Source organism: Alligator mississippiensis, chromosome 7 (assembly GCF_030867095.1).
Source record: "Alligator mississippiensis isolate rAllMis1 chromosome 7, rAllMis1, whole genome shotgun sequence".
Lineage (NCBI taxonomy): Eukaryota > Metazoa > Chordata > Crocodylia > Alligatoridae > Alligator > Alligator mississippiensis.
The window spans coordinates 53,420,997-53,448,231 of NC_081830.1; the positions used below are offsets into that span (position 1 = coordinate 53,420,997).

At 44.4% G+C, this 27,235-nt stretch overlaps 1 protein-coding gene and 1 long non-coding RNA gene across 6 annotated transcripts in view; one reads left to right on the plus strand and one right to left on the minus strand.

Annotated features, from left to right (window-relative positions):
* Nucleotides 1-4,262: 4,262 nt before the first annotated feature.
* LOC132251423 (uncharacterized) lies at nucleotides 4,263-9,237 on the minus strand. The gene is made up of 3 exons (XR_009463452.1): nucleotides 9,131-9,237; nucleotides 6,266-6,331; nucleotides 4,263-5,895 (listed from the first exon to the last, which is right to left on the minus strand). It is a non-coding gene; the product is annotated as an uncharacterized LOC132251423 (long non-coding RNA).
* Nucleotides 9,238-9,249: 12 nt separating this feature from the next.
* RHBDD1 (rhomboid domain containing 1) overlaps nucleotides 9,250-27,235 on the plus strand; it is a 102,438-nt gene continuing 84,452 nt past the window's right edge. For 3 of the 5 annotated variants that reach the window (XR_009463451.1, XM_059730951.1, XM_059730953.1), the window contains exons 1-2: nucleotides 9,270-9,333; nucleotides 13,054-13,137. The gene's annotated coding sequence lies outside the window, so the exon portion shown is untranslated. Of the gene's footprint in view, nucleotides 9,334-13,053; nucleotides 13,138-27,235 lie in introns of all 5 variants that reach the window. The other 2 variants (XM_059730952.1, XM_059730954.1) reach the window with 2 other exon arrangements.

The following is a 27,235-nucleotide window of genomic DNA, read 5'->3' on the forward strand; positions in this document are numbered from 1 at the left end:
CAGACTAAATAAGCCCAGTTCCCTCAGCTTCTCCTCAGAAGTCATATGCCCCTGCCACCTCACCATTTTTGTTACATTCTGCTGGACTCTCTCAATTTTGTCCACATCCTTTTCTGTAGTGGGAGTCCCAAAACTGAACACAGTACTCCAGATGTGGTCTCACTGGTGCTGAATAGAAGGGAAGAATCACTTCCCTTGACCTGCTGGCAACACACCTACCAATGCAGCCCATTATGTCATTAGCCTTCTTGGCAACAAGAGCACACTGCTGACTCATATTCAGCTTATTGTCCACTGTAACCCCCCAGTCCTTTTCTGCAGAGCTGCTGCCCAGACAGTCAGCCCCCAGCCTGTACTGGTACATGGGATTGGTCTGTCCCAAGTGCAGGTCTTTGCATTTGTCCTTGTTGAACCTCATGAGATTTCTTTTGGCCCAATTCTCCAATTTGTCTAGGTCATTCTGAATCCTAGCCTTACCCTCCAGCATATCTGTTACTCCCCATAGCTTGCTGTCATCTGCAAAATTGCTGAGGGTGCCTTCTATGCCATCTTCCAGGTCATTAATGAAGACATTTAACAAAACTGGCTCCAGGACTGACCCCTGGGGCACTCTACTTGATACCAGCCGTAAACTAGACATTGAGCCATTGATTACTACTCTCTGAGCCCAATGCTTCAGCCAGTTTTCTATCCACCTTATAGTCCATTCATCCAGCCCATACTTCCTAAGCTTGCCTGGGAGAGTGGGAGATGGTATCAAAAAGCCTTGCTAAAATCAAGGTATGCCACATCCATCAGTCTCCCTGCATCCACAGAGCCAGTCATCTCATTATAGAAGTCAATCAGGCTGGTCAGGCATGACTTGCCCCTGGTGAATCCATGCTGACTGTTCCTAATCACCTTTTTCTCTTCCAAGTGCTTAGAAATGAATTCCTAGAGGATCTGCTCCATGTTTTTTCCAGGGACTGAGGTGAAGCTGACTGGTCTGTAGTTCCCTGGATCTTTCTTTTCCCTTTCTTAAATATGAGCACTATGTTTGCCCTTTTTCAGTCATCCAGGACCTCTCCTTGTTGCCATATGTTTTCAAAGATGATGGCCAATGGTTCTGCAATCACATCAGCCAACTCCCTCAGCACCCTCGGATGCATCCCTTTCAGCCCCATTGACTTGTACATGTTTCTAGGTACTGTAACCTGTTCTTTCACCACTGAGGGCTGCTCAGCTCCTCTCTAAACTGTCCTGCCCAGTGCAGTAGTATGAGAGGTGACCTTGCCTGTGAAGACTAAGGCAAAAAAAGCATTGAGCACTTCAGCCTTTTCTGAATCCTCTGTCACAAGGTTGCCTCCCCCATTCAGTAAGGGTGCCACACTTTCCCTGATCCTTCTCTTGCTACCTCCATACTTGTAGAAACCCTTCTTGTTACCCTTCACATCTCTTGCTAGCTGCAACTCCAATTGTGCTTTGGCCTTACTGACTTCATCCCTGCATGAATATGAGCAATGCTCTTGTATTCTTCCCTACTTATTTGTCAAGGTTTCCACTTCTTATAAGCTTCCTTTTTGTGATTTAGTTTACTGAAGAGTTCCCTGCTAAGGCAAGTTGGTCTTTTCCCATACTTGCTAGTCTTCCTGTGCATTGGGATGGTTTGTTCCTGCACTATCAGTAAGGCTTTTTTAAAGTACAGCCAGCATTCCTAGACTCCTCTCCCTCTCAGACTGGTTTCCAGGGGATCCTGCCCATGAGTTCCTTAAGTGAGTCAAAGTCTGCTTTTCTGAAGTCCAGGGTCCTTACTCTGCAGCTCTCCATCCTTCCTTTCCTCAGGATCCTGAACTCAATCATCTTGTGGTCACTGCTGCCCAAGTTACCATCCACTACTACGTTCCCCACCAATTCTTCCCTGTTCGTGAGCAGCAGGTCAGGAAGAACATGGCCCCTAGTCGGCTGCTCCAGCATTTGCACCAGGAAGCTGTCCCTAGTACTCTCTAAAAACTTCCTGGATCGCTAGTACATTGGTGTATTGCCCTCCCAGATGTCAGAGTGACTGAAGTCCCCCATGAGAACCAGGGCCTGTGATCAGGAAACTTCTACTAGATGTTTGAAGAAAGCCTCATCCACTACTTCCTTCTGGTATGGTAGTCTATAGCAGACCCCCACCATGTCAACCTTGTTGCTCTCTTGTTGACCCTAAGCCAGAGACTCTCAACAGGCCTATCTCCAGCTTCATACTGGAGCTCTGAGCAATCAAAGGGCTCTTTTACATAAAGTGCAACTCCTCCTCCTTTTCTCCCCTGCATGTCTTTCCTGAACAGTTTGTACCCACCCAGGACAGTGCTCCAGTCATGCGAGCTCCCACCAAGTCTCCGTTATTCCAATCATGTTATAGTTCCATGACTGTGCAAGGACTTCCAGTTCTTCCTGCTTGTTTCCCAGGCTCTGTACATTGATGTACAGGCACCTGAGGTAACTAGTTGACTGCCCTGATTTTTTAGGAAGTATGAGAGCGCCTCCCCTGTTGCCCCCTCCTGCTTGCTCTTTTTCCAGGTTTCCCACTTCCCCACTTACCTCAGGGCTTTGGTCTCCACCCCACAGCGAATCTAGTTTAAAACCCTCCTTACTAGGTTAGTGAGCCTCACTGTGAAGATGCTCTTCCCTTTCTTCATTAGGTGGATCCCATCTCTTCCCAGTAATCCTTCTTGGAAGAACATCCCATGGTTGAAGAAGCCAAAGCCCTGCTGGCAACACCATCTGTGCAGCCAGGTGTTCATTTGCAGGATTCATATGCTCCTGTACAGGGCCTTTTCCTTGACTGGGAGGATTGATGGGAACACAAGCTAAGCCCCAGACCCCCTCATCCTTCCCCCCAGAGTTTTGTAGTCACTTTTGATATGCTCAGGGTCTCCCTTGGAAGTAGCATTGGGGCCAACATGAATGAGCAGCAGGGGTTAGTAGTCAGAGGGCCGGATGAACCTCAGTAGTCCCTCCATGACATCTTAGATCTGGGCTCCGGGCAAGCAGCAGACCTCCCAAGACAACAGGTCAGCTTGGCAGATGGCTCTCTCCCTCTCCCGCAGAAAGGAGTCTCTAACCACCACCACCTATCGCTTCTTGGTGGCGGTTATCTCAATCCCTCCCACCTTGGTGAGTTGTGGCCTGTCTTCCTCCACCAGTGGAACGTGCTCCACCCTCACTGCCGATGGGGCCGCATATCTGTTTTCCAGATGAACGACTGCAGGTGGAGGTGAAGATTTCTGCTTGCTGCCAGAAGTTACAAGCCTCTGAGAGCTTCCACCCTCTTGGGTCTGTCCATGTCCTTGCTCTCCTCTAGCGCTATGTCTGGCATTTCTTCCTCCACAGTCACGGAGGTCTCCTCCAGCATTGAATTGATGAACAGTTCATGGTGGAGGATGCTTTGGAGCCTCATCACCTCTTCCTGTAGTTTTCTTGCCTGTTCCTTGAGAGACACTACCAGGAGGCACTGCTCACACTGCAGGCATCCCCCACCAGGCCATCACTGGAAGGAACCTGCGAACTGCTGTCCTCACAGCACCAAACCTGGACCTGGGTGGAAGTGTCAATTGTGAGTGGTCCTGCCTGGACAGAAACCTCACAGGTGCAAGCAGTAGCAGTGGCAGTGGCTCTGGCATGGCAACATCCTCCAGCCATTTTCCTGGGTCTCTTAATCTGTGTTCTCTCTCTTACTGCTCTTCTTCCAAGCAGATCTACCCTAGCAAATTCACCTGGAAGCTGTCCTGTTTATTGCTCATTGGCCCCAAAGAGTTCCTTTTTTCCTGCTTCTCACACCAAGGTGAAAGGCTTGCCCCTCAAAAAGGGAGTGGAGGGGACATGAACTAGCTTAGGAACTGGGCTGCAAACTGACTGCAAGCTGTTTACCCTGTCTGAAGTCCCTGTTCACTGGCCTCAAAAAAGTTCAGTCTTTTAAAAAAAATAAACTTCATGACAATGAAGAAGCAATCTGCAAACCTAATAGGATGAAAAATCCCACCTTTGGTGAATAACATTATTCTTAGTTTACAGATAAAGAACATAGAAACAAATAAATTAATGCAGTGGTTCTCAAGTTTTTTAAACCTGAGGCACCCTTTCATAACTTTTGTGAATTAACCAGCACCTCATTACAAAAACTAATATATTACAGTGCCTTGCAGAGGGGCTGGGAAGTGAGATCAGAGTAGTGACCCAGCAATGACCAGTCTAAGCCTGCACTTATCCCCTTATGTTGGCTACAAATATCGAACTTGGGATCCTTAAAATTCTGGTTTATTAGGCGGATTGAAACACTGTAATGAGTTAAATCATAAACTCATTACATAAATCATAAACTTGGGGCTGGTCCACACACACACACACACACACACACACAGTAGCAAGCTACAAGAGTCAGGTATACCTATTCCACAGGCGCTGGAGTCTGTCGTTGAGGCTTCTTTCAGCGTGGTGTTATCTTCCAGAAGGGGGTCGCCGGCTGGTCCTTCTGGCTGGACAGGTCGGGTGCTGGTCAAGTTGGAGATCAAGAGGGCGCCACTGAGGGTCACTTTTCACTGCTTTTTATCTATCTTTAGCAGACTTTGGTGACTCCCCAGTTTTCAGGTTTGCCCAATCCAGGGGTCATTGACCCTCGTGGGACTTCCCCCCTCTGTGGCTACTGGATGGCACCTGTCAGCCCCAGGGGTCGTCCGCATGTACGTGCAGGTTTGGGAGTCTGTTGATGAATTTTGAATAGGGCTCAGGGAGTGGTCGATTTGGAGATATTCAGCCCAAAAGTTGGTCCCCGGCGTTGATTAACTCAGGCCAGGGCTTCTAGCCCTTGATCAGTGAGGTTTAGAGATTTCCCGGTTGTTACATTGTCTTCTATTGAGTTCTTCCGTTGGTTGATCTGCAGTTTTCTTAGGTGTTAATTACTGCCTGCTACCGTGTTACACATTCAATCACTGATTCACTCGCTCTTTCAGGGGCCAGCCTGATACAGGGAAGGGTAGTTTGATTCCTGCCCTTGTTAACATTGTTACAATGTATAACTTACTTATGAAACTAAACACATTTAGTTGAAAGTTGAAAGGTGAGGAGTATAAAATTTAAGCTACAAAAGTAATGCCATGGCACACAAATAGATAAAAATACCAAAATACAAGGGGAGATACAAAATGCACATATACAAATTTCAAAACACAATTCCTTATCTTAAAGTGAAAGAAAGAGGAAGGAAGAAAAGGTAGAAGAGGAAAAACATATCCAAGGAGGGGAGAGCAACTGCAGGCAAGAGGAAAAGGGGCTTTCTGCTACACTCACTCCTCCTGGCACCCTTCAAAAGATCTTGCAGCACCCCACAGTACCCCAGTACCCTGGTTGAGAATTTCTGGAGCTTGTGCACACCATAGTGATAGTATGTCCTGGTCAGCAAAGATGGAATTGGCTGTGCCCATCCATGTCTGCAGGCACACTTCAATTTTAGCATGCTGGTAAGTCTGTTTCAAGTTTATCTTCAGTGGCCACTCTCAAGTACACAAGAAATCAAGAGTTCAAGAACAGTCTCAGAGGGACGGACACTCAGGGCAGTCTCACCATCAGACTTCTGGGTTTGGAGAATGCCTGTAGTTGCAGCTCAGCAGAGAAAGGCTTGAGTCTGTCCTAGCTCGGGCATGCCACTGATGCAATATCATAGACATGCCCTGAGTGACTTGCTGAAGAGCACATAGGAAGTCTGTGGTAGAACTAGGAATGGGATCCTCAGTCCCAGTCCGAAACCTAAATTACACCACCATACCTTTTTTTCCTAAGTTCAACTTGTACATCCAGCAATGAAATCTGGAAATGGACTCCTTTAGTAAAGAACTGTATTGTTAAGAATAGTAGGTTTGAGATCCTTTTAAAGGAAACCTAAAGTAAAAGAAAAATTGGCATTGTTATATGTGCAATACATATACACACATTAATAATATTATAATAGCATATAATTCATAGCATATACATGCTATTATAGGAAACAGAGCTAATTATTACAAATTGGGATGCATATTAAAGATTTTCTGTTGCTCTATGAGCTTATACCATCATGTTCTCAGTGATTAAAAAGGATTAGTATTGATTAAGTATTAACAGACATAAAAGTGCCGAAACTGAAGATTTTAGAATAATATGCCTAAAGTGATGGCATAATTTGAAGCTGTCTTCCTCATTTGGCATTCATATGTTTTTGGAACAGAAGGCTATGCCGAAGTTGCTTGTTTTGGCAAATTCAGATCCTTACCTTGCTCTCCACCTCATTTCTAGGAATTCAGCCCCTCTCGTGCCTGCCAGTCTTCTGAGCCGTGTGCTGTTTTTGGAAAGTTACAATACATTTTTTCATATAACTCCTATGACATACTTTTGTAACATGCCAAAATGTTCTATGAACCTTAAGTGCCATATAAATGATGGCAAAATAAGATCCTTTACATGAATTCTGGCTGTAGATTTTGTGAGATTCATTTTTAGTCACATATTTGTACCAGCAGGTTGAAGAGCATGCCAACATGTCTATGATAATGTTATTTTAATCATTTATAAATTGCTCAAGAATTTGATCTGTGCTCAATATTAATAATTGAATTTATAGCTCAGATACCCGTATCATTTTTTAAAAGAACGATTAATCTTGATGGTCAACAATTAGTAATTTACAGAAGTGAAACTAATGTGTTGGTCTAACTGAATTTAATGCTTGTAAAAAATTAAAGCAGCTGAACTATTTAATTTAAATAAAGAATGGTTACTGCTGTGCTGGAGCAATGCATTTTTTCACAGGGATTCTTATTATTCATTTTTAACACTAACAGATACTAGCAAGTCTGATATTTTAACTCTCACTTTTGGGATCAAAATGGTGTACTGGCTTTCCAGCCAGGAAGCAGGTTACCTCTTATGCTTTTACAATGCATTAGCTTTGTGAAGTCAAATGAAACTATAGAATGCAACAAAGGATATGAGGAAAGCATGAAAAGCATATGGAGAACTGAACAGCACTTTGTAATTCATTGAGCTCAATAGGATTTTCTAGAACATACTAACTTCTGCTTCCTGGTTTTGTTCCACGATTGGGACATAAAGGCTACTTTCCTACTTGTTCTAGTCCCGCTTGGTCTGTCCAATTTTAACAATGAAAATATTCTTCTCAAAAATACTGAAGATATTGCAGCAGTTAAAAGCGGGTTTGCATAGCAACCAATTCCTGGGGGTTTTTAAAACTGGTATTAACGTATCTTAGCCAACACTGAGCTATTGTCTAGATTTCAGCAAATGAAAGAGGTATTAAGAAGTTTTTTTATACAATCATCTTCCTGGGTAAGACTTTTTTGCTGATTCTGCTTGTTTCCTCAGACTGAGCGGCAGGATTTTGTAAGGTAATATTTTCACTCTTCAACAAAAAATAGTAAGGGAGAAAGGTACAGGCTATCATCAAAGCATGCTAAAAATGAAAGGCCTATTTCTTGCTCTAGATTACTGGGAATTTTATTTTTCTTGAGTACTCTCTCCATAACCTTTGCTAGAATATTGTAGTGCATACTCAGAAACAACCAGGCCTAATGTTACCATGAATGTGCATTTGCCAGGATTTGCTTCAGTGACCTTATACTGTATATGATTGAGGCTTGTAGTATATGAAAATCATTGTGGTTTTTAAATTTCTTTTGGTTTATCTTGACTAATTCATACTTGGCTGATACCATTTTACTGGGATTTAATGAGGTCTGCAGGATGTATACAATTGGTCTATCAGGGGCTGTAGTCATAATAACAAAAATACATCTTTTGGTCCATTTCTCATGAACCTGCTGGTCTTTACACAACTGAGTTTCTGGCCAACAGCAGAATGAAGTAATTAGCAGTGTTAATCTGAAGTCCAGTAGAAGGCAGGGTAGATTTGCACCTTATAGACTAATCAGGAAAGCTTGAGCTATAGATATATATAGATATACACAAACATATATACGCACACACACATACACGTACATACATATCTACACACACACATACATATACACACATATGTAGACATACGTACATATACATATATATATACATAAACACTTATACATATATATACATTCTAATATGATAAAAGCTGTAGTCTGTCTGTCCGTAACACTTTGACTTTGATTGGCTGATGGAAACAACCAATTAGAGTGAGAATACAGCATTCAGACAGGTAGTGGTGGCGCAGCAGACCACTGCTGTGATGGTGGCGACACAGGGGATGGGGGTGGGTGGGGGGAGAGGCCAACACAGCTCGCCTCGCCTCCACTGCCCTGCTCCCTGGAGCCAGTTGCAACAGAGCAGACAGAAAGGGGGGCCAAGGCCAGCAGAGCTCCCCCTTTGCTCCTTGGAGATGGCGGTGGTGGTGTAGGGCAGAGCCAGGTCGGGATGCCGGGGGGGAGTCACCAGTACTGGCCTCACTCCCTGCCCCCCCCACTCCCTGCAGGTGGCAAATATGGGGTGGGGGGCAAGGCCAGCACTGCTGCCCTTGCCCGTCCCGTCTCATGCTATTCCCTTCCAACGTTGGGGGGGGGGAGCATCAAGTGTGGGCCAACGCTGCTGTGGGGGTGGAGAAGCAGGCCCAAAGCAGGGGGGGGGGGGGGAAGCTGACCCATTGTGGCAGCTGGGGTTGGGGAGCAGTAGACCCAGGCCACTGTGGGAGGGGGTGACTGAGATGGGAGGGGTGGGCCCAGCCCCCAACTGGCAGCAGGGACGGGTGGGGTGTGTTGCACCCAGCTCCGTCGGGCCCTGAAACGGTGGCAGGGAAGGTGGGGGGGGGTCTGGCACAGGCCCCACAACAGCAGCAGGTGGGGGGGGGAAGGGTGCAGGGCCGGGCCTGGTCCCAAAACGGAGGGTATGGGGGGGGAGGGGTTCTGGGCCCAGCCCGGCTCGGAAACAGCAGGGGGGCTGTTGGGGGGGGGGGGTCCGGCCCAGAAAATATATGTATACATATAGTAACCAATTACTCTTCAAGAATGATGGGGGCGCCGCAGGGATGGAGCCCCTGTCCAGCCCTGCGCCCCCGCCACTCGTCTGGTCCCACTGCTCCCCACAACATAACACAGTATACGCACACGCCCACGCAGATGTACGTACGCACATATAATTACTACTGTTACATATGACCGGCAGGCGCTGCCTGTGTATTTCCACACACCCGCTCTTCACCCGTCTGTCAGGTACGCACCGCCCCCAGGCGCGGGCTCCCCCCCTCCCCGCCAAGGGCGCGGCTCCCTGCTGCCAGGCCCCGCCCCGCCGCACGTGAGCGCTGGGCTGGGCTAAGCCGCTGCGCAGCCTGAGACCGTGAGTGTTGGGGGCGGTGCGGGCAGAGCCTGTCCCGCTGGGGAGGGAGAAGCTGGTGCGCGGGCCGGGGGCGCTGCGGTCCCTCGGAGGGGTGCCGAGCCCTAGCGGCGCTGCCGGGGCCCGGCCGGGGTTCGGGGTTGCACCAAAAACATCCGGGCGGGGGCGGGCAGGCGTCGGACGTCAGGTCCCGCCGAGCTCTGGCGCCGCAGCCCGGCCCCTTCCTCCGGGTGGGACGCGGCGGGGCGGGCAGCGCCGAGCTGGGCCGCAGTCGCAGCGCGAGGCCCTGCACAGGCCCCTGCAGCGGGCGCTGCGTGCTGCTGCCGGCGGGGCGGGGCGGGGCCGGGCCGGCTGCGCCAGTCGCGCCTGTTCCGCGGGCGCGGCCTCGGACCGGCCTACGCGGGGGTTGGGGCTTGGGTGCGGGGTTTGCTTGGTTGTTTTTTGAAAGCTCAAGGGAGTGAGGGGCCTGATTTATCTACAGACAGTTACGTCACTAAAACAGCCCTCATGTGTCCACAGGCGAATAAGCATTCTTGCCCATCCCTGTCTTTGCTGAAGTGAGAATTTGAAGTTTCATTAGACCTGGATAGTCCTCTCTTCAGCTGCTGTTTTTCAGTCAAGGAAAGCCCCTCTCATTTAGTTTATGTTGTGCAGGGAAGGAGTTTAATTTAAACCAAACACACCACTGGAATGTTGTGCAGAGACAAATCACTCTTTTTATCTGACTTTACTTGCTTGCTACAACAGCATAAGTGTTAATACTGCCCTGTGTAAGCAGATGTTAAGGCACCTGTATGCAAGTAACTGTAGCCACCTTGGGGGTGAGACCGATATAACCTCTTTGGCATCCAGTCTGTGCTGCTACGTCCTAAGAACAGAGGGAGATGATGGAGAAAAGGACATAGAAGGTTTTGTGCCAGGGGATTGAAAGGGATTGAGTGAATAAGAGATATTGTGAAGGCAAAGAAGATTGGACTCGATTACATACAAATGCAATGTCAAGGCTTACAACTGTCCAACCTGGTTGGAGAGAATTTCCATATTATGGGTAGGGATCTACCCAAGTTGTGCAGGGAGTGCGCTGTGCAGCAGCTCCTTTAATCCTGCTCTTGTCACTGCACCCTCCTCCCTGCTGCTGATTGCCCAAGGGACCTCTGCACCTTCACTGCTTGCTCCTGATTGGCCAGGAGGCAAAAACCATGGTTTTAAATATGCCACAGTTTTTGCCTCCTGTTGCTGATTGGTCAAGGGGCCCCCCTGCTCACTGCTGATCAACTAGGATGCAGCATATCTAAAACTGCAGTTTTTGCCTCCTGACTGATCAAGAAGAAACAGCAAGCAGCAGGGCTGCCAGGGTTCCTTAACCGATAGGCAGGAGGAGGGTACGCAGCAAAAAGAGCAAGATTAAAGGAGCTGCTATGCAGTGCACTTCCGGTGCAGTTCAGGTAGATCACTAATTATGAAGCTCAGCTTAATGGGGATGGCACTTGATTGAGTGCACTGTATTTACATGCATACTAGATAATTATATAATTCAGTTAACAGCATAACACTAAGCATGAACCACCTAGTTGCCTATTGCTCATGTTTGTAACAAACCCCTGATACTTGCATATTTAAGTGCAAAGCCCCTTGCATAGCATCTTTCAGCCCCACTGTTAATTTTGTAATTTAACTGTCTGGGTCATACCAACTACAACTTTCTAACTAATTATTCTCCATTTAACTGCACCAGAAACTGGTTGTCAAAGGGCTGCTAGTGGAAGCCTCACAAATGAAAGGAGCGTAGTCAGTTTCAGAGCTGCTCTCTCTCATTTGCAGGGTATTTAATACCAGCCCTGAAACTGACCAGCCCCATCATTTCAAGACTTGTTTAAGGAGCCCCAAAACAGGAAATAAAAAGGCTAGAAAATGATGGGAGCTTGTTAGTTTCAGGGCTGTTTGTGGCATAGCCCTGTATGAGCGGTGAACTTCATTACATTACATTTGAACAGGGATAAGCATTCAGGGTAGGTGCTTGGCCTTTTCAGTCTCAAGCCTATGTACTCAAGTGGGTTATACTGTAATTACAAAATACTTGTCTTATAATGGACACACTTATAGTATAGTATAGTATGGACTGTACTGTAAGTATGTCCATCAAAAGGGAGACTATAGTACTTTGTAGTGCAGTGGCAGGCAATTGTTTTGGCTGGAGGGCCGCTTAATAAGTTTTGGTGAGCTGTTGAGGGCTGCAAGGTAGTCCCACCCCTTGACAGGTGCTCTACCCCCTGGTTGCCATCTTGGGACTGGAAGTCCTGCGCCTAACCCCTGACCTTTGCCACCAGAAGGCCTCCCCCTTCCCCACAAAGAAGCACTCCTGTTGTGGTGTATATGTGTGTGCGCGCACATGTGCCTGCTCTGTTGTAGAGTGTGTGTGTGTGTACACATCCAATACAGGGGGATGAGTAAGCTAAATTAATATAACTGCTCATAATAAGGATATTATCAACATAACTATTTCATTTAAAAATTAAGAATTACAGCCTGATTTCAAATTGTTACTCTGATGCAAATAACTGGAGACAGATTTACTATACAGCATTATGCCAGTTTGTTCTCAGAAACTTGGGTAGGAAACTTCAGTGTTTGCCTGGGGGTTAAAAAAGAATGGTTGTAGTTTGAGAGAAAGCAATTTTAACTAAAAATAGGGGGGGGGGGGGTTGAGAGAGAAATGTTATTTACCTTTCTTATTTGTCTTGTTTTTAATTTATTGGACATAGAAATTCATGGTGCCAAGCAAACTGTCTTTTAATTTAGTTTCATAATTTATTTAATATTATATTTGTAATTGTTGTATAATTATATTAGAAATTTTAGTAATATTTGTATAGGTGCTGTAACCTGTATAAAGGAATAAGAGGTTTCACAGAAGAAAATTGTGCTAACCAAATTTTTCAGTAGGAATACAAGAAGGATGTCTTGTGTATAATATATAGGTGTGGCAGAATTCAGTTTTTATTTTTTAATGATTTTGGCTAATGTGTGTTTATTTTTTAAGCATTTATTTCAATTTTTATCTATTTAAATTTTTAGGATTGCGTGAAATTAAGGGTGTGGGAGGCAGACAATTTTGTTATGACAGTATATTGCTAAAAGCTTTATAAAATCATGTTAAAATATAAAATGTAAATATCCATAAATATACGTGCTTTAAATCATTTTATTCATTCATCGGGAAAGTACCAGGTGGGCAAGGACCAGAATACAAGGGCAGTGGCACTCCCAGAGCTCTGGGAACTTGGGGAGAAGCATTGGCCACCCTCAGCCCCTTGCTTAGCCTGCAGGGCCTGGGCAGGACCCTGCTGCCACTGTTGTCTCCTCAGGGCGTTTAGTGTGAATTAAAAACATGCAGGAATCTTATCGGGATAAGGTGGAACGCCACATTTATTGGAACATAAAATGTGCAACATGAAAAGAATAAAGAACAATAAGGTTATCTGCTTCACTCATTCCCATGCATACTTATTCATTCATTCATTCATTCATACAAAAGAAACAAGCACACACACAGGTAGTTAGACAGTCCTGCATAGGTTAAGGTGTTACCAAGTTCTAAAGTTGCTCAGGTCAGTCTGGTGGCCGGCCAGACTGACCACGAGGGATGGAGTCAGATCTCGCACCCAAAACTCCTTGCAGGTGGAAAAAGACCCAAAGCCTTGTCTTTGTGTTTATTCTTTATAGTGATAGCTGTCCATATAAGCATATGAATTCTACTGAGTCAAACGTGAAGATCATCTTCCTTGTCCTGTTGGCAGTCTGGGATTGGTAAGACATGATCTTTTGGCTTTGCTGTCTGCAATCTTCGGGGGGGCAGGGGTTGTTGCTTGCAGTCTTCAGCCGTCAGGGTGAAGCATGATCTAGTTTTTGGTAATCCTTAACTGCTGACTTGACGTGGCTACAACCTTAAACTGTTAAACCACAGAAGGCTATTTTCACCTGCTGCAAGAGGATTGTCTTCCTTCACATCACATACATACATCATTCATTCTTTCATTACCTCTTTTTAAAGATGCCAGACATACCACAGACCTTACCTAAGAATTTTCCTTATACCAAATTTAAGTTCCAAAATCATGAGACCAATAGGTCAAATATATTTATGCCACGCAATAGGAAATTTAAAATAGATGGCTAATTCCAGACCACTAATAATGACTGATTAAAGTATTAGAAAAAGCAAATCATAACAAGATTAACTTTGTCTTAATGGCTAAATAAATCATTATATAAAAAGAAAAATAACAATATAAGCAATCAAAGCAATTATAGTTACTGCAATACAACACCACAGGGCTAGAGCCTCAAATGCTCTTCCCCACTGGGCTTCGGGTACACGTTTGTTTAAGTAGCCTGTTATCTTCCTGGGCCAGGTTCCTGCACCTATGAAGGACCAGCTAATTTCTTAATTGATCAGCCATTAGGCCTGAATGAGCACATAATTACTTAATTGTTGAGTAGCGATGTAACATTTCCAGAAATTTTGAAGCCATGTGGGAAAAAAAGGTTTTTTCCCAGTTTTTATTGGAAAAAAATGGAAATTTTAGGAAAAATTGAAATATATGCAATACTAATTTTTTAGCACCCTTTACAGCTCTAAATTCACTGCTACTTTAAGAATATAAAATGTATTATGTATAACTTGGTTTGCTTATAAAATTATGATGTTTGGTATATTAAATTTAAAAGTATAGTTTATTCAGACAATAATTACAAATTTACTAATTGAATTTACTTTAAAATGTTCTTAGTTTTGGTACAAATGGAGCTACAAGCTGCTGAACTCTAAGGAACCTAGCATCTCTTAGTTTTTGCCAGTTTATGAGAAGTAGGCAAAAATTAGAGTTGAAAATAGAAGAAACCATCAACATTACAGTAAAACAAAGAAAGTCGTTATGTATTCTGGACTTAGTCTCCTTCACAGTGTCAAGCAGATAGCTCTTTTTCTAAAAATGAGTGTGAGGAAAAAGGGAAAAAAAACAAGACTCAATGAACACAAATTTTACTACATGAAACGTTGTCTAATCAGTCTCATGCACTGTTAGCAGTTTCTGCTTCTGATTCTTCTGATCCTTCATTTTTATCATCTTCATGGACTTCTGAAAACTGAAGGTTTGCCTGGATTGAGACAAGCTTATCTATTGCTTCACATGTTAGTTTATTTCTTTATTGGTGAGAGTGTTTTTAAACATAAACCAGTTTCTTTCACATGCTGCAGAAGATGGAGGAATCTGAAGCAAGAGGAATCAGAGGCTGTCTTGTGAAAAGGCCTTGCCAGCATGTTGCAGGAGGGTTATGCTTGGCAGAGTCCCAAGCTGCATTCCTGGACCAAACACCTGAAGATGTTCTATATTCTGCAACATTTGAAAGTACCTTTTCAACATCAAGTCCTAAGTGTGTTGTTTTGTAATCCAGTTAAATGAGTAGCAGTGCTATCATCACTAACATTTCTGCCTTTGAGTCTTGGATCCAAGAGATTTGTAACAGGATGAATTGATTGGCAACACAATTCTTCCCATCTGTTAATAAAGTCTTTCACTTTTCTTTCTTTGGTACTTGTAAGCGGAGATACACTTAGATTCTCAAGAACAGTTGATTTTTATCTGGGCCATTTGGTAAGGAACACCTGACAAAAGTGCACTGTCTGATTCAGATGCAGTGATTGCTGAAGAAATTGGGTTTAGAATCTTCAGGGAGTTCTGCATCTGAACCCAGAAGACATCCTCATCAAGTGTAGTGTTCCTTATACTTCCGGGTACTTTAAGATCCTCAATGATTACCGTTTCTTGAAGAGCTTCTTTGTTTTTAAATAAACTTTCAAATGAGATCACCACTCCACCCTATCTAGTTTTACTACAGAGTTTGAGTGTCTCTATTTTATTCTTTGCATTCTTTTCTTCCTGCTGCTTCTTAAAGACTGCAGCTACAATATGAGCAGCTTTTACATGTTTTATAATTTCTTTTCCTCTTCTATAGATCTTTTTCAGAGTGTCCAACTTCATGATGTCATTAACAATCAAGTTTAGCACATGAGATGCACATCCTATTGCAGTAATGTAGATTAGTGCAATAGGATCCATTAGGATCTCCCATGCTGAGATCCATTAGGATCTCCCCTGCTGCTTTCATGTTTTAACGTTTTGGGGAAGTTAAAGGGTAGCAATATATGAACACCGTGTCTTAAATATTTTATTTATCATTCTAAAAGAAAATATTTCATGAATCTTTTTTTAATTTTTGCAAAACTTTTCAATTTTTCCAAGTTTTTGGAAAAAAATTAGAACATTTTTTTTTTCTGAATTTTTCTGCTTTTTCCACCCCCTGGCCTTCACTTCTCTATTGTTGAGTCATTAGGTTGCCCATTGTTTTCCTCTTTAACCATTCTGCCTTCTTTCTCTCTTTCTCCACTGTTTGGAAATGGGGGTAAGGGTTCTCTGTTGCAGTCTTGTTTCTACAAATTCTGATTTTTACTGATGGAAATATTTTTCCCTTGGCCTGTTAGTGTGAGGTGAAATCAATTTTTATTGACTACAAATCTAATCCTGTCAAGATTAACAATATAATACACAATATGTCTTTTCAGGTTCACTCTCATAGTGTTATGAGTCTCCGACTGTTGCTGTTTGAAAATGGATACTATATAATGGCTAATAACTGATTTATGTGAAGTGAATTTGTAGTCATTCAGGAGCCTGGTAGAGAGGTGACAAATACTACATGATATTCTCAAAGGGCCAAATCCTACATTCAAGTCTCTTCCGTGAAGCTATGGTAAAATTTGAAAGAATAAGCTCACAGTTGATCTACCTTGTTGGTGGCACCTTGAGGGTAGAGCAGATGTGGAAATTGACTTCTCATTCCTGGAACTAATCTCCCTGGATTGAATCATGCTGCCCGTGAATAGGGAAGCTTATGTTGGCCTTGAATGCAGTGCCAGATTTAGGCACAAGCTAAGTAAGCTACAGTTTAGGGCCTCACATTCTCAGGGGTCTCTAAATACAAAAGAAAAATACAGTAAAATCTCACCTCACAAATTTGGTGTGCTCGGGACTGAGCACTTGCCGGAAAATGCCATTTTTTTTCAAAACCAGCACTGCAGCTGGTTGCAGAGCTGGGGAGGGAAGGTGGGGTAGTGGCGGCCAGTCCCGGAGCACCAGCTACAAGCCCAGCAGCAGTGCAGGGTGCTTAATGGAGGCAGCAGCAGCCGTGTGCAAGCTTCCCCTGCCACTTTGGGCCAGTGGGGAGGAGTGGCAGCCAGTCCTGAAGCGGCAGGGGAAATGCCAGATTTTGTGAGTGTTTCACTTTTTTTGGTAAAGCTATGGGGCCTCTTAAACTTGACATAGCTTTGGGCCCCAGCTTGTCAGAATCTGGCCCTGCTTGAATGTACCACGTACTTATTCTATGGCTGAATATAATATCACTTGCTGTCCTTTACCTGTTTATTGTGACCAGTAAATAGATATAAAGAAATTACACTGGAGATGGATTTGGCAGTTTTTCAGTATAGGAAATTAGATGTAAATGTTAGAATTATGTTGGTATAAGTGCATTTTAGTAGTGAAAGAAATGTTATATAATTAGTTTTAATTAATAATTATAAATATAACTTGAGGGTTTACAGTGATTAGTCTTCATTAAATAGACCAAATGGATCCAGTGAAGACTATTTCTTTGAATTTTTGTGGTTTTGTCAACTGCCAATCTTTTTACATTATGGTATATGTGTGAGAGGTCACTCAGACCTTCAATACACATGCCTAGGCAGGAGTTTTGGAGGAGTGTAGGCTGCCTAGACCTTCCATTCCTCCTTTAGGGCACTGAGACAGAATCCAAAGGCCAGACTGAGTCCGGACACTTGTTGCCTCCATAATTGTAGTTTCATAGATGTTAGGGTCGGAAGGGACCTCAATAGATCATCAAGTCCGACCCCCTCATCAAGTCCGACCCCCAAGTTGTATAAGCATCCAGGAATCAAACCCAGGTTTCCTGTGTGGCAGACAACGGTTCTACCACTGAACCACGAGGGACTTTATTTCTTTAAATTGCAGTTTACATATAGATTCTGATTCAGTTTCCACTTGTGAAAAAAAAGTATGATTTCCCTCCCATCTCTCCCCCCTCCGCCACACCACGTTGATGGCTTCCTATTTTTAAAAGAGCTTTTACCTACAAAATTTGACAGGGCTCTGTCCAACGCCAGTGTCAGCTAATAACATTATCTTGACCGATCATTATTTTTCTATCTTATGCATAGGGTAGATTTGATTGAACCCTGTAATGGTATTCTATTAATTAGCTGGTGGTGAAGGCTAGGAGGAAGATGACAACGTGTGCTTTGAAATTTGCCCCTCTTCTATTACGTTCTTCAATTTTTCTAAGATTATGGTCTTAATTGTATCGTTTACATAAGTCATTCCTAACTGTAACTAGTTTTTGTTGCTCTTCTCTGGATACCACCTAATCTTTTTTTGGTAACAAGGTGTTTATACCTGAACAGTTTATTACACCAGAGCCTTAAACCTAACCACTGATGTTTTTACTGTAAATAAGGGCATTCATCCCCCTATGTGCGATCACACCTTTCTGCATTAAAGGGTCACTTTCAAGTGAAGTCCTTTTTAAAACTTCCTAACTTTTTAGGATTAGTGTTTTAAGTGATGAAAGTTAAAGGTATTTAAATTTTAAAGGCTATGTATTGCTTTGTTGTTTGTAAGAGTGAAACATTTGTCTAGGACAGTGGAAGTAGATTGCCTGTTTCAGATAATTTTAGAGAATTGTGACCAATTATTATTGTGAAAATAATGAAACATAATTACTATTTTTATTACTTTAACATAAAGTGTTATTTTGAACCCTAAATTTTGGGCTGAAATATTAGCTGTGTTGTTATGTTTATGTTGATATTCTTACCTGTGTTTTCTGTCAACAAGATCTCAGCTGCTGTATTGTATTTTTAGAAGTGTACATCTTAAATATCTTACAGTAGTGTGACAACCTTTCATACCAAGTTCAAGAAGATTATTTTTTTCAGTTAAAGCAGGGTATTATATTACAAATGAAAAATTATTAAACCTTTTAAAGATTTACTTGATTAACCACAAGCCATTCTATGAATTAATTACAGTTATAATGATGTCACAGCCTTGTCTTTTGAAATTATTAAGCAGGTAATTGACTATAAGTGTCAGAGCTTATTGTAAGTGACAGATACTGGTTTGACCTTCTGTTTGCATTCAAGTGGACCATGCACACTGAATATAAATAGGGTGGTTCATTTTGTTTCATATTTTTAGGTTCAGTTCACATTCATGATGGGTCAGTTTTATTAATTTTTTTCATTGGAAGTCTGGCAGGTATTCCCACTCCCTTTGCCCTGCCTCCCAAGATAGTATTAAAAGAGGTGGCCTACTGTTCGTTTTGAAAAGCATGCTTTCTTCTGTCTCTTAGACTAGCTATTTTTGATAATAAGTTCTGTCTGAAAAATCGTGATAAACCTTCAGAGTTGTGGTTTCTGTGTTTTGCCTCATTGTAGCACCATTCTCTCCATAGAATTTGTGCTTTAGTTTTGCTTCACTCTTTAGGTGGATACAACTCTGATTCTCTAAAAATCATTTAATCTATTGATGTTACTACAAATTATTTTGCAGGTGTTCTAATTAGAAATTCTCATTAAAAGTTGCCTTTGGCTCTAGGCAGCTCTTCCTGTTGAAAGCTGAGGTTTCTCAGAGAAGATTGGTGACAGGTCTGCAAAGGGTCAGATTCTCCCTCAGTGGTAGCTAGATCAAATATGCTTGCCTCCAGATATGTTGGCTACATACATGTAATCTAGTTAGTAAAGTGGGGATAACTTAAGTAGCATTTTATTTCATTATTTATAGAGCAGGGATTGGCAACCCCTGGCATGTGTGCCAGAACACGGCATGCAAAGCCATTTTGCTCAGCATGCCACTGCTGGCCTGGGCTCTGGGAGGCTGTCGCCAGCCATGGAGCCTAGGCTGCTCCCAGCAGGTGGCTGGGAGGCTGCAAACCCTGCTGCAAACAGTCTGAGCTCCATGGCTGGCAGCAGCTACCCAGAGCCTGGGCCAGCTGCAGCCAGGAGCTGCAAACAGCTGCGCTGGACTCTGTCCGGAGCCCCAGCATCAGCTGTGCACAGTAGGCAGCTACAGGCATGCAGGTTCTCTGTGTTTGTACACGTGTGGTTCTGTATGTGTACGTGCGGGTCTCTGTGTGTACCCGTGTGTGTCTGGTTCTCTGTCTTCTCTCCTTTTTGCCTCCTTTTTTTCTTTCTTTCTCTCTCTTTTTTTCTCTTTCTCATCACAATATGTTTAACAAAAAATAATACACCACAACAAAGGTAGTATATGAAGTTTTATTTATTGTCATCAGGTTTAAAATTTTCAAAAAACCTGGTATTCACTGTAAAAAAAAAAAAAAAAAAGCAATATTTATGATTATTAACTATATTAATATGCAGTGCATCCTGCCATGTACCACCTGCCCCGGTTTTGTTTTTCTGGCACGCTGGTACTCTGGCACCTTACAAGGTAGACATGATGGTTTTTTTGGCACTCCAACCAAAAACATTGCCTATCCCTGTTATAGAATATAGGCTCAAGTCAAGTGTAAACTTTTGCCTGTATTTTACATTTAAGATGATCCTTGTAATTAGACCATTGTAGCTGATTCCTTTCTCCACGAGCAGGATTTCTATATGCCATATCACTTACGCTCTCTAGTTCCAAATTCAATGTTAGTTGGTGTCTACAAGAGTCTTTAAGGAATGTTACTGACAGGCCATGTAAAATATAATGTTCAATAGCTGCCAAAGAAGCAAGAGGGGGATCAGAAAATAAAGTTAAGCCTCAAATGCTTTTCACTGGAGTAGTGTAAAGCAAACAGATAAACTAATTCGTAGCATATTTAGTTGAGACATTTATTTTGAGTAGGTGACAAAAAATGCAGACACGTGTCAGTCTTGATTTAAGACAAGTGTCCATTTCAATTCTGTTCTGAGAATTTGTACATTTTGGAGGCTATGGCATGTACTGGAAATTGTTGGAAGAAAACAAAGTCCTTCATTGTTTGAAGTCTCATTAGCCTTTTCATAAAAACAGTAGAGGCTGAGGAAGAATGTTTCTAACAGTTGAAAGCACTTCGTGTTTTACATGAATTGCATTCCAAAAACATCAGAAAGGCAGTCTAAAATAATCTGATAACTGTCTTAAGCATTTCATTGTAACATTATATAGGCTAAGCATAAAGCTTTTTGGCTGATACGTTTTTGAGTCATGCTTCCTATGATTATTCATGTTACAATATCTCTTAGAGGCCCCTTTTAGATCTGTTGTGCTATGGACTATGAAAACACAAACTGAAGGATGGTTTGATCTCTGATTTGTGCACAAGCTGATCTATAAAATCAGTGTCGAAGAAAGAAACAAATACTGTAGTAGTAGTAGTGAAGTTCTGTACTCCTTGGCAAGCTGATTAAATTGTTTGGCAAGAATCTTAGATTTCACACCACCCTTGTGTAGGAAAATTATATGGCACCTTCTTTTTTAGGTTCTTATGTTAAACTCATTGTGAAAGCTTTGATGTGCCAGTTACTTGTACGGTGAGCCTTCATAACTGTGGGGGGCGGGGGGTTTGCCTTCCTCTGTATTGGGGGGCATGGCCCTTGTCCTTGGGTCTCTCAAGTGCATTTCAACAGCCCTCATAGAAGCAGGACATTGGCTGTCATAGTCCCCCTACTTTACTTGTGGCAGGTTATAAAATCATAGAAACTTAAGGTTGTAAGGGGCCCCAGGAAGTCGCCTAGTCCAACCTCCCCTCTCCCCCTGCTGAAAGCAGGAACATCGCCAACTAGATTATTCCAGCCAGGGCTGTGTCTAGCCGGGCCTTAAAAATCTCAAAGGATAAAGATTCTACCACCTCTCTAGGTAACCTGTTCTGGTGCTTCATCACCCTCCTAGTGAGAGGTTTTTTTTCCCTAATATCCTATTTAAATCTCCCTTGCTGCAACTTGAAACCATTGCTCCTTGTTCTGCCATCTGCCACCACTGAGAACAGTCTAGCTCAGGAGCGGGCAATTATTTTGGGCAGAGGGCTGCTTACCTAGTGTTGGCAAGCTGTCAAGGGCTGCATGGGTACCCCCACCCCTTGACAGGTGCCCCACTCCTTGATAGTGCCCCGTCCCCTGGTCACTATCTTCGGACCAATGTCCCAGTGTCTTGGGACCAGTGTCCCAGGGCCAGCACTGGTGGGGCCCAGAGCAGGGTGCAGGCTGGCAAGGGTCTGCGGAGCTGGGCTGGGCTGCACCAGCAGGGAGAGGCGGGGAGCTGGCCTGGCTCCATAGAGCCCCTGCTGGGACCCTGTACCCCTGCCACCCTGCTCTGGGCCCTGCTGGCGCTGGGCCTGGGACACATGTGCAGGCCCTGTGCTCCCACGCCTGCTCACTCCCAGTGCCCCACAAGCCCCGCAGTACAAGTGGGGGGCAGTGCACAGCCCTGACCCCCTCCTCGCTGGCAGGGGAGAAGCTGGTGCAGAGCATGGGGAAAAGTGGCCCCTCACCCGCCCCGTGGACCACACTCCCTACTGCAGCCCATGCGGGGCTGTCCTGAGGAGGCACAGGCAGCCCCTTGCGGGCTGAGAGCAGCTGCAGTGCAGGGCGCCGACCACAGGATGGGGACGGGGCTGCTTTTCCCCCGCACTCAGCACCCCCACACCCCTCACTTGTAACCTGCCCCTGCTGCCAGCCTAGGCCCTGCGCCAGTTCCAGGCTCACCCATCAGGGCTGCGCCGTGGTGGCAGCAGCTATGGCCCCCCCACTTGCCGTGCCAGGCTGTGTTTGCTGCTGCAGCGCACCTGGAGCTTGCGTGCTAGGCAGCACAGAGATGACGGTGGCAGCCTCACTGCAGCCTACTGCGGCACGAGCTCCTGGGCTCCTGCGGGCCATATTTTGCCCGCCCCTGGTCTAGCTCCATCCTCTTTGGAACCTCCCTTCAGATAGTGAAAGGCTGCTATTGAATCCCCTCTCAGTCTTCTCTTCTGTAGACTAAATAAACCCAGTTCCCTCAGCCTCTCCTCATAAATCATGTGCCCCAGTCCCTGAACCACTTCATTGCTCTCCACTGGACTCTTTCCAACTTGTCCACATCCTTTCTATAGCAGAGGGGGCCCCAAACTGGACACAGTACTCCAGATGTGGACTCAGCAGTGTAGAATAGAGTGGAATTATTACTTCCTTGGATCTGTTGGCAGTGTTCCTACTAATACAGTCCAATATGCTTTTAGTCTTCTTGGCAACAAGGACACACTGCTGATTTATATCCGACTTGTCCACTGTAACGCCCAGGTCATTTTCTGCAGGGCTGCTGCTTAGCCAGTCAGTCCCTAGGGTGCAGCGGTGCTTTGGATTCTTCCATCCTAAGTGCAGGACTTTGCACTTGTCCTTGTTGAACCTCATAAGAGTTCTTTTGGCCCAATCCTCCAATTTGTGTAGGTAACTCTGAATACTAGCCCTACCCCCAGCATATCTACCTTATCCCGCAGCTTGATATCATCCGCAAACTTGCTGATGGTGCAATCCATCCCATCTTCCAGATCATTAATGAAGATATTGAGCAGATTTGGCCCCAGGACCAACCCCTGGGGCACTCCACTTGATACCGTCTGCCAGCTAGATATTGAGCCATTGAGTACTACCTGTTGAGCCTGACAATCCAGCCAGCTTTCTAGCCCTGACAAGTCCATTCATCCAAGTTGTACTTCCTCAGCTTGCTTGCAAGAATACTGTGGGAGATAGTATCAAAAGCCTTACTAAAGTCAAGGTATATTGCATCCACTGCTTTTCCCACATCCACAGAGCCAGTTATATCATCATAGAAGGCAATCAGGTTGGTCAGGCATGAATTGTCCTTGGTGAATCCATGCTGACTGTTCCTAATCAACTTCTCCTCCAAGTATTTAGAAATGGATTCTTTGAGGACCCGCTACATGATTTTTCTGGGGACTGGGGTGATTCTGACTGGTCTGTAGTTCCTTAGATACTTCTTTTTCCATTTCTTAAAGATGGGCACTATATTTGCCCTTTTCTAGTAGTCTGGGACCTCCCCTGATTGCCACAAGTTTTCAAAGATACTGGCCAGCAGCTCTGTAATCACATCAGCCAACATCCTTAGCACCCAGGGGTGAGCAGTTATTTCAGCTGGAGGGCCACTTAATGAGTTTTGGTGAGCTGTTAAGGGTCACACACAAAAAATCTTGCAGAAGGTACCATTTTAACATTATAAAATACAAGTCATATACTAAAAATAAAACATCTGCTATTGTCACTGCTGTGTACTGCAGCCGGGGGGGGGGGGGGGGGTCCGGAGACTTAGAGGCCGTCAGGCGGGTACTTGTGACGCTTGGAGTGGAATTAATTAGGCGGACGCTTATTGGTTGCAAAGCAAGATTATTTACTCACGCCGCCAAGGTGGTGAATAACGGAGGTCAGAGATACTTGGTTAGTTACAGCTCAGGGTTCGTAGGTCGGTCTGCATAAGTGGTCAGATAGAAATGGTCGGGCAGAAAAATGGTCGGGCCTGCTGTCAGTCATCGATTTACGTCTGAGATTGGGTCGAGACACGGGGGGGCACTGACAAGTGATCAAATTGCCAGTTACTCTGACACGTATGTTCAGAGGTCTCCAGGTGTATACGGAGTTGCTCTCCTCTTCTTCCTCTTTGCGGAAGTGTATCGGGGTTTTGTTTGTATAATAGCCAATTGTTTTTCGCCACGTCATAAATTTAATTAGAATCGCCAATTATCTAGCTGGTCTTCGTTAGGGTGTTCTAGCAGGGATACTCCCCTGTCATTCCGACCAATTACAATGATTTATATAAAGCAAAGAAGGCAAAAGTTTTATCTCTGTTAGTGGCGCAGCAATACATTTCTTGTTGGCATATACAGCAAAGAAGGCTGTTATTATCATTTTGTTTTTTGAGTAGTGCATATAGAGGCTATTGCATAATAACTCAAATAAGTCTTATTCTTCTGTATTGTGTGGATAGGTGTGGGTGTACATGTAATGGGGGGTGGTCTGCCAGCATGCTAAGTCCCAGATGCTGCTTGGAGGTGGGGGATGGAATGAAACGGGGGGTGGCGGGGAGAGGGCAGAAAGTATGTGCAGCAGAGCTTGTTAGAGTGGCGCAGTGCTGGTGTGATTTTCCCCCCCCGCCCCACTCCTACCTGCCCCCATCACAGCCCTAGCCCCAGCCATTGTGCACAGTGTCCTGGCAGGGCTGCTCCTGGTGCAGTTGCCATCCATGTACTGTTTGACTCCCCCAACCTCCAGTGGCGGCTCCTCTCTGGGCAGCAGGTAATGCGGGGAAGCGCGGCAGCTGTGGGGACATGTTTTGGGCAACACATACCCAGCCAGGTAGGGGGGAAGCTGCAGCCAGGCATCTCCTGCCCCAGTTTATGGTCACCTTCCACCCACTCCGGCTGGCCAGCCACCTGTGGGCAGATGAGTGTGTGGAAGTCATCCTGGACATGGAGCCCCACCTTGCTGAAGCAGGAACTGACTGGCTGCAGCTTCCCCTCAGCCTGGCAGGGCACAAGGTGCCTGGCATGGGTCCCCACAGCTACCGCCCTTCCCTCTGTTACCTGCTGCCTGGAGCAGTGCAGCAGGGACAGGAGGAGGAGCCATTAGATGCAGGGGAAGGTGAGCACCAGTATCTGTGTGACTGCAGCTGCACCAGGAGCAGCCCTATGTACTTTAGCTGGGTCTAGAGCTGTGGTAGGCACAGGTGGGATTGGGCAGGCCTGACCACTCTAGGGACTGCAACTCATGATCATGTTTTTAAGGTAATGGTTCTCAACATTTCTGGACTCATGATGCCTGTCACTGGATTTGAGGCATCCTCCATAATTTATGTGAATTCAGTAGCATCCAGTTTTAAAAAATAATGTACATATTACAAGGCTTACCTCCTTGTGAAGGGACCAGGCAGGGACAAATGAGCCTGAGCTTGTGCTTACCTGCTTAGCTTGTCTGCTTATCTCCCATACCATTGTGTACCCTTTAGAGGATCTGGTGGCACCTTATGATGCCCCAGAACCCTGGCTGAGAATTGCTCGTTTAAGAGGTTGGAACTGGAATGTACTTAATCCAGAACTCTGCCTGATTCTTCTGCTGCTCCTGGTTATAATGAAAAACAGTAGATCTAAGAAGTGAGATGCCAAAGGGCTGGAATTTAGTTTACAGAAAGTTGTGGGATTGCTCATGTTAGATTTCTTATATTTGTGGCCTGCAGCAACTTGATTCATTTTAATGCACTGCAGGGAAGTTTGGGTGAGGAGGAGGGTTAACATCAGATCCTTAAGATCAGCAGAACTTCTGGGGTCCAGCTGGACTGAAGCTGTGGGTCATTTCAGTATCATTGGTCGGCAGGTGTGGGCTTGAGGGTGAATTTAAAGTTATCCCTAAGTAACAGTGTAGTTGTAGTCTTAGCATTCCACAGCCTGCATTTTATTTCTTACTGCACTTCAGAGTTTAACAGGGAGCCTCATGAACAGGGGAACCACCTCAAGATTTTGCCCTGTCTCTATAAAAAAATATGCTGCTGAAATTTTATCTTCTGCTGCCAGCTAATTAGTTACTCCTATAAGAAAAATCAAAGAAGTTTGTGCTGGAGTGCTGAAACTTCAAGATGCAAGGCCTGCTGCTGGTGCATGATGGGTAGGAGGTATCTGTCATTAATGAATGCTTATTTTTATTTTTTTTATGAAAAAACCCTATAAACATATATGCAGAGTATTGCTTAAAAATTATTTCAGTTTTAAAGACAAACACCCTAACTTTAGAAAATGGCAGGATTTGGGTAACAAATGCCAGTGGTGTAGGTAGGAGTAGAAATTTGGGTCTGTTCAAAATTACAGCACACCAGCAATAACCAGATCCATTCCTGGGTATGCCACAGCTTGTAGAACTTCAGTTTGGCCCTTTTCTGCACATGCATTTTGACAGATTTAATTAACTGATGTAATACATATTTCTTACATATTTTACAAACTATTGCCTCATTTAGTGCAGAGGATGGAAGGAATTAGAGGCATGTTTGAGTCGTTGCTTGTAGAACCCTATTTTATTTGTTGTAGACTTTCAGAGGGCTTTAGAAAAAGAAAGGGATTGCAAGAAGAAAAAATACTTTCATGATTAAGGCACGGTGCACAAGAGAACCTCCTTTTATCTCTGCTTCTGCCACAAGTTAGGCAAGTCATCTAAATCAGTGGAGGCCAACATTTTTGGCAGGTATGTCTCAAATTAGTCCCCCCAGCCCATCCTGAGTGCCACTGCAGTCCCCTTCACCTCCCTGATCTGCTTTTTGCTACCTGTCCTGGGGTCCCTGCCTGATCTGCTGCTCTGTTTTCTGCTCCCTGCCCTTCCTGCTCCTATGTTGCTTGCCCCCACCCGTATCTGCCACCTGCTGCGCACAAGCTGCCTGTGGCACTGTGACATAGGTTGGCAAGTGGCCTCTCTGTGTCTACATTGAGGGACTGAAACCCAGGATACAGAAGTGCTGAATATTAAAACCTGAAACTGATACCAATTTGAGTTATGAATGGTCAGCATAGGTGACAAAAAGGCATCGTGGTCTTGAATGGAACTGGCTGGAAATTTTGGATGGAACGCCTTTTCATTTGAAAATGCTGATTCATTAAAATTAAATGGAAACTAAGAATATAAACTTTGTTTAAAAATCATCTGTTTAACATCTAATTATATTGGTTAAATGGTTAACCGATAACAGTAGCTTGGACATGGCTGCTCCCCAGGGCCTTTGACAGGGAGGAGGCAGCAGTGGCACACTCTGCCAGACAA